Raw genomic sequence first — 6,890 nt, forward strand, 5'->3', positions numbered from 1 at the left:
CTGGGGCAGTGTTTGAAGTTTCTCCTGCTCAGCACCTCTGATGAATCTTCACCATTTCTGGGGCCTATGGTTGGAAAAGAACAAACTGGAAAATCTTGCTTCAGCAGTTAAATGACTTTCCCTCCATTGTTGGACAGAACTGAACCTCTGGCTACATACAGCTTTAAGGAGTTAGTACGATTTTCCAATGGAGTGAGTAGCAGGCTATGACAATTACCATAAGGAGTACAATTCTTCAAAGCATTCAAAAGGTGTGGCCTGGAAGTTGCACACAGCAGTTCTTTTCACGTTACTGCAAATCGAAATTTAGGCATATTATTACCCAAGCCAAAACGGAAGCTGGTGGATGTAGTCTTTATTCTTGTCACAGTGACTAAGATCCATAGCATTTCCTTTGATTCTTAGAGTTTCCGCCTGCTCACACTATCCACTTCTTACATAGTAACATTTTTTTTAATCTATGGAGCTTAGCATATTAATGTTATAATTTTTCATATATTATATTTTGATCATTTTCTTCCCACTATCCAAACTCCTTCTTATCTCCTTACCAACCCAACTTCCTTTCCCTTTTCTCTCTCAAGAAGAAAAAAGCAAAACAGAAAACTCCCAAACTCTAAGAAGCCAAAAAAAAAAAAAATCTTAACCAAAATGAAAACAAAGCAAAAAGTATACAAAACCATGGAGTCCATTTTGTGCTGTCCAACCACTCTTGGACCTGCCATGTCCTGTGTCATGTCACTAGAGTAAACTAATTTTTTTCCCAGCAGATATCAATTGCAAATAACTTTCTGGTGAGGGGTGGGACTTTGCGCCCACTTCCTCTCCTCAGTGCTGAGGTTTGTGGGTTTGAATCTGTGTATGCCTTGTGTGCTGTCACAGTCTCTGTGACTTCATGAGAGTGTCAGCATTGTTGTGTCTAGGTAACATCATCTCCTTCAAGTTAGCCACCACTTCTGGCTTTTAGAATCTTTCTGCCTCCTGTTCCTTGTAGATCTCAGAGCCTTGAGGGGAGGGATTCGATAAAGACATCCCAGTTAGGACTGAGTGCTTCAGACACTCTCACTCTCTGCGCATTGTTCAATTGTGGGTCTCTGAAATACAGTTATTTTAACTGGTCTGATAACCACAATTCATACCAAGTCTAGCATTGTTTTCCTTCTTTGGATCATCCGAGTATATTTCTTCCTTGCTTTGCTCTATTCTCGTATTTTTGTTGATGTTGAAATTTAGATATGGTATATTGGCTAATAGAAACTGGAGTAAAAAAGATTTTAAGTATTTTTTTAATGTGTCCAGAGATTATACTCTGCTTATCTATACTAGCTGCTATTGCTTAAGGCTTCTGTTTCCCTCTGATGTCCTTTTTTTTTTCCCTATGTCTTCTTCTTAAAGAACATCTTTGTTATAGTGCTTAGTTATAGTTCCCTCTTCTTATACAGGATGGTAAGGGGAAGACAAGAGAAATATTCATGGTTTGGTGGTTCCCTCTCACTCTTCCATTTAACACGTGCCTGAGCTATGGTCTTTGCAGATGCTTCTTAGATTTTTGCATTTCTTATGGAGACAGGACAAGGCTGGGAATTGATAGTTCCCATTTCCTCTATTAATTAGGATTTGATTAGTTTACCTTAAGTATTGGTGGAGACGATAAAGGCCTGGATATATTTAAAAGTGATCATGCATTCCCTCTTCCTATTGTAAGCAAAAAAGGAAGTTTGCTGTGATTTTTTTTCCATGAGAACTTGGAAAGATTCTTCCAAATACAATTCATGAAACTATAAACCCTCTCTACAAGTGAGATCTCTGGATCTCACTCAAGCTACTCCATGATCAGCTTGGAGTAGTTTATCAATTACAATTTTAAAAGTTCCTACCTACTTCTGCATTCAGAAGCTCCTGGGAATTGTTAAGCCTTGATCCTCTGTGCTTGCCATCCTTTAGTTTTTGAGGCTTTTATTTTATCTATAACTTCAATTGTGTAATGGACCAATAAAGTCTTGTGAATCTAAGTTATTTATATGTCGCAGTGGAGTGTACTGTGGATAGTGTGTCTGCCATTCCAGTGAAATCAGTTAGTTATTGCAGTTTTACCTGAAGGCCTTATGTCCACTAGTGCTTAGTGTTTGGTACCATATTCTAGGAAGACAGGAATGGGTGATGGAGAGGAACGGTTGGCTGAATATCACCACCACCACAGTGCAGCGTCAGATTCCACAGTTCAGGTTTCTGTAAAAAGTCTAGAAATCTTCTCACTAGAAAACAAATCTGCATTTGAAAGTTTTAAACATGGAGAATCTGAATGTTAGTTTATATCTGTGCTAGTAACGTTTGATATTTGTCTCTCCCCCTCCCACCTCAACACACACTACATCTTTGAGAGCTATGGGAAGTTTAAAGAATGGGCATGGAGGGGTAAATAACATGAAAGCTAACCTTCCCTAGTCTCTAGCACATGTTGGAGAGGTACTAATTAGATGACATTTGAAATTTTAGTGTTGTGCAGACAATGGGTCCACGTCCTGCAGCTGCTGCTGCTGCAGCCACTCCTGCCGTCCGCACCATTCCCCAGTATAAATATGCTGCAGGAGTCCTCAATCCCCAGCAACACCTTAATGCACAGCCACAAGTTACCATGCAACAGCCTGCTGTTCATGTGCAAGGTCAAGAACCTTTAACTGCTTCCATGTTGGCATCTGCACCCCCGCAAGAGCAAAAGCAAATGTTGGGTGAACGGCTGTTTCCTCTTATTCAAGCCATGCACCCCTCTCTTGCTGGCAAAATCACTGGCATGCTTTTGGAGATTGATGACTTGGAATTACTTCACATGCTTAAGTCTCCAGAGTCTCTCTGCTCAAAGGTTGATGAAGCTGTAGCTGTACTACAAGCCCACCAAGTGAAAGAGGCTGCCCAGAAAGCAGTGAACAGTGCCACTGGTGTTCCAACTGTCTAAACTGATCAGGGACCACGAACAGAAACTTGTGCTTCACCAAAGAAAAATATCTTAAACATTGAAAAATTTAAATAGTATGAAAAAATTGCAAAATATAAAATAAATAAAAAAAGGAAAGGAAACTTTGAACCTTATGTACTGAGCAAATGCCAGGTCTAGCGAACAGTGCTAGTCCTAGATTACTTGATTTAAAACAAAAAAAAAGTAAAATATAAAAACAAATTAATGTTTTATAGACCCTGGGAAAAGAATTTTCAGCAAAGTACAAAAATTTAAAGCATTCCTTTCTTTAATTTTGTAATTCTTTACTGTGGAATAGCTTGGGACGCCAGTTCTGTTTTAAGGAGCAGAACTGATGACTGAGCAAGGAAACGTAATTTGGATTATAGAATTCTTGCTTTAATAAAAATTCCTTAAACAGAAAAAAAAGAAATTTTAGTGTTGTAATGGGCAAAGCTTTTGTTACTAGTCTGAAGGCAGAGAACAATTGAGGGATTGGGCAAGCCATGGGAGCTGTAGGAGAGCATATCTTTCTTTTTAACAGACTCAAATATTCACCCCCAGCACACTAGTTGATAGTCAAACCAAAAGCAAAAGCAAATGGATGAACAAAAATGTATTTTATACTGACTTTTTTTGAAGCCTGGCATAGCTATGTAAGTTCATAAGAAAAGAAGCATTGTGTACTGAAGTTTGAAAAGTTGTGTTCCTGGTAAATGCCTTCAAGCATTCCCTCCCCGCTTTGTCCCTTTATTCTGTTCCTCAGTGGCTGGGTCTCCAATAATCATCTGGAGCATCAGGACAGAAATTGATTATACTTTAGGTCGGAGGGGAAATAAAGCTAAAATCCTAGTCTTCTATATTTTATTAAAGGCTTGTTTTTATGGTTTATACTTGTATAAATAAGTTTCAGTTCTATTTAATCCAATCATTTTAAGTGCTTCTCTCTTTTTTTCTAGTAAAACTTAATTATAAATTGTATAAAATTTATCTGTGATTATATGCAAGGAGTGAGATTCAGTAGGGGTAGGTTTGAAGATCTGAAGTGGTAAGAAAGAGAAAACATGATGTATTCTGAGTTTAGCTTATTCAATAAACCAATCATAAAGAAAGAAGCTTGCATCCAAGCTATTTCTTCTACATAAACTGGACAGGCACTATTTTGACTCAAGTCATTCAAGGAGTAGGATACAATGTGTGATTGAATATTCAAGACATTTTATTAGGAAAATTAGCACTGTAGGAGAAGATATTGTGGGATCCAGGTAAGGCTGAATGACTCTCATGCACACGAATCTAGAACAAGAGAGATACAAATGAGGAAATTGGATAAAAGGATCTTGGAATGTCAGACAGCTAAAGGGATTTAGGAAAAGGCATCAGGATTTCTAGAAGACACAGCTGACTCTGGGGAAGCCTTTATTTCTTAAGATAAATCTACATCAATGTACCATTACACTGGTACTGGTTGGGGGGAAGGCACACACATGGCATGGCCTTGGCACAAACCTTGCTGAGAATTTTAGATCCCTTGCTGAGAATTTAGATCTGTTGTTAGATCCCTTGAAATTATAACCTGAAATAGTTGGCTCATGATGCACATTCTCACAGCTACCACCGAAGTGAAGAGTAAGTAGCTTCAAATGTTAGGCACCCGGATTGGCACCAGGGGCCACTCTGTAAGAGGGTTGGAATCATGGTGAAATGGTTAGATCAGGAGCATCCAGTGGAATAATCTCCTACAAAAGGCTGGAGAAATTTGTGAATAATGTCATATCAGGAACCGCCTAGAAGGGGATGCTTCATTATCTCTGTGTAGTTACTGGGAAGATGGCTCAGTCAGTAAAGTGTTTGTAGTAGAAGCAAAAAAAAAGAGATAGCCTCTCTCTCTCTCTCTCTCTCTCTCTCTCTCTCTCTCTCTCTCTCTCTCTCTCTCTCACACACACACACACACACACACACACACACTGCCATCACCACCAGCAGCACCATCTAAACAAGATGAGGAAACTTGAGGAATCATAGTTGAAGGGCACCTCTGACATCTTTGCACATGTGCACTCACACATACTTGCAGAAAAATCCTGCTATGGTTGGAAATACAGAGGATGAGGCCCAAAGAGCAGATTGAATGCAACATCTGCTGCAGTAAACAGGCTCAGTGCAGTGTCTGCTCCATAGAAGCCATCCAATATTACTGATCTTAGTCATGTTTTAAATGTCAAACAGTAGAGTTCTACATGATGACAGCAAGTTGGTCATAAAAGTCTTCCTAGAAGTGTGTGTTTAACAGTGTTAATGTATGATGTGATATGCGGTGATTCTCAGCCAGAATGAGTTTAATATTTCTACATTTCTCTTAGGGTTTGTAGTAATTGATATAGTTTCAATCACATGCTCATTGAAAACATTTTAAATTAAAAATGTCATTACTTTGGGGGTAGTGTTAGATCAATGGAAGCACTCATAAGAATTACTGCAGACAAGTAAGGGTTTGATCAGACCTCCCTGTGCACTTCCCCTGTTTTTCTGCTTAGCTTCCAGTGTCATCAGGTAAGGTGCCCTGACCCAATCTTTGCCCACACTCCTACTATAGCTCAGGGTTTTACAAGAGAACAGTCCCCAGGTCATCAGTCCAAGGCTGTTAGCCTCACAGACTGTTCGTCAGTCAACTCCAAATGCAGAAAGCTCAGCACAAAACAGAAACATGAAAATCCAAGACAACATAGCTCCTCTAAAACTGACTGATCCCTTTAGTTATGGTGGACCACAAGGAGAATGACCTCAAAGAACATTCAAAGAATTTAAATGAATGCTTATGGAGATGTTCAGAAGAGAGAGCAGAGATGAATGACATAGAGAAGTCAGCCAAAAATAGATTTCCTTCATGCACCTTAACCCCTCACAGGCACATCTGCTCTTTTAACCCTCTTCTAGACCCACATAGATGGGCAGTGACAGGGTCAGGGACCTTCTTCCTAAGACCTTTTGTTATCTCCCCAAGAATGGCTGCTTCCGGAAATCAAAACATGGTGCTGGAGACCTAGGTGACAAGCGAAGGAAGCATTGACAGTGTGGAATAATATAAAGAGCTAAGCAGTATAATTTACAACTCCGAATTTATATTTCAGTGAGCCAAATGTTGGGCAAAAAGCGAGATTCCAATAATATCCAGAGGAAGGCTGAGACTGGAATTTCTGCAGGCTGTGAAAAGCATAGACAATTCTTTCTAGGAAGTAGGCTAGATCTGGAGGTGTCACGATGCAGCTAGTGGGCCTTGAGTTGTCAGAGGGAGAGAATGGTGGCTGGAATTTTGTTAGCACTATTTTCCATAGGTCATTGACCTTGTGAACGTTTACTGGGAGGGCAACAATTCTGAGGATAGGGCCACTTCACCTTTATGGAAACCTTTAAAGGCTCCTTTGAGATTCCTACTCTAAACTTTGAGACATCAGAAAATGTTATCTAGAGACCAGCATGATCTTTCTTCGTGGGTAGAAGTAACATTTCCTTGAATGTTCAATGCTGGGAGGGACGTGGTAGATTTGTGGACTGAAGTAATTTTGTTTTGATATCATTCTTCATCTATAAGTGGAAAGAAACACCATGACAACCTGTCTTTGCTTTACAAATATTCTTAGTCTCTCTCTTAACACTTATTTTTATTTTTAATTATGTGGATGTGTGTGTTTGTATGGGTTTATGTATGCATGCATGGATATCCGTGGAGGCCAGAGCCAACACATCTATTACAGAATGCATGTGACATGATGATTCTCAATGTTATAAGAAATCTAGAGGGAGAGTTGGCTATGGGTTGTATTATGCTTTCGAGCTGACTCTGCTAGACAGTAGACTTCAGTTTCAGCCTTTTCAGTTGACAAACAATACACGTCTTCAAGAATCCAGCAACTCTACTGTATTAATTCCATAATTA

General features: G+C 39.4%; 1 pseudogene across 1 annotated transcript; it reads left to right on the forward strand.

Annotated features, from left to right (window-relative positions):
* Positions 1-2,160: 2,160 nt before the first annotated feature.
* LOC114619370 lies at positions 2,161-3,150 on the forward strand (annotated as a pseudogene). Its single transcript, XR_003711135.1, has 2 exons — positions 2,161-2,231; positions 2,497-3,150. The product of XR_003711135.1 is annotated as a polyadenylate-binding protein 1 pseudogene (transcript).
* The last annotated feature ends 3,740 nt before the right edge of the window (positions 3,151-6,890 follow it).

This window comes from Grammomys surdaster, unplaced genomic scaffold (genome assembly GCF_004785775.1).
Source record: "Grammomys surdaster isolate TR1022 unplaced genomic scaffold, NIH_TR_1.0 150, whole genome shotgun sequence".
In the NCBI taxonomy this organism is placed as follows: Eukaryota; Metazoa; Chordata; class Mammalia; order Rodentia; family Muridae; genus Grammomys; species Grammomys surdaster.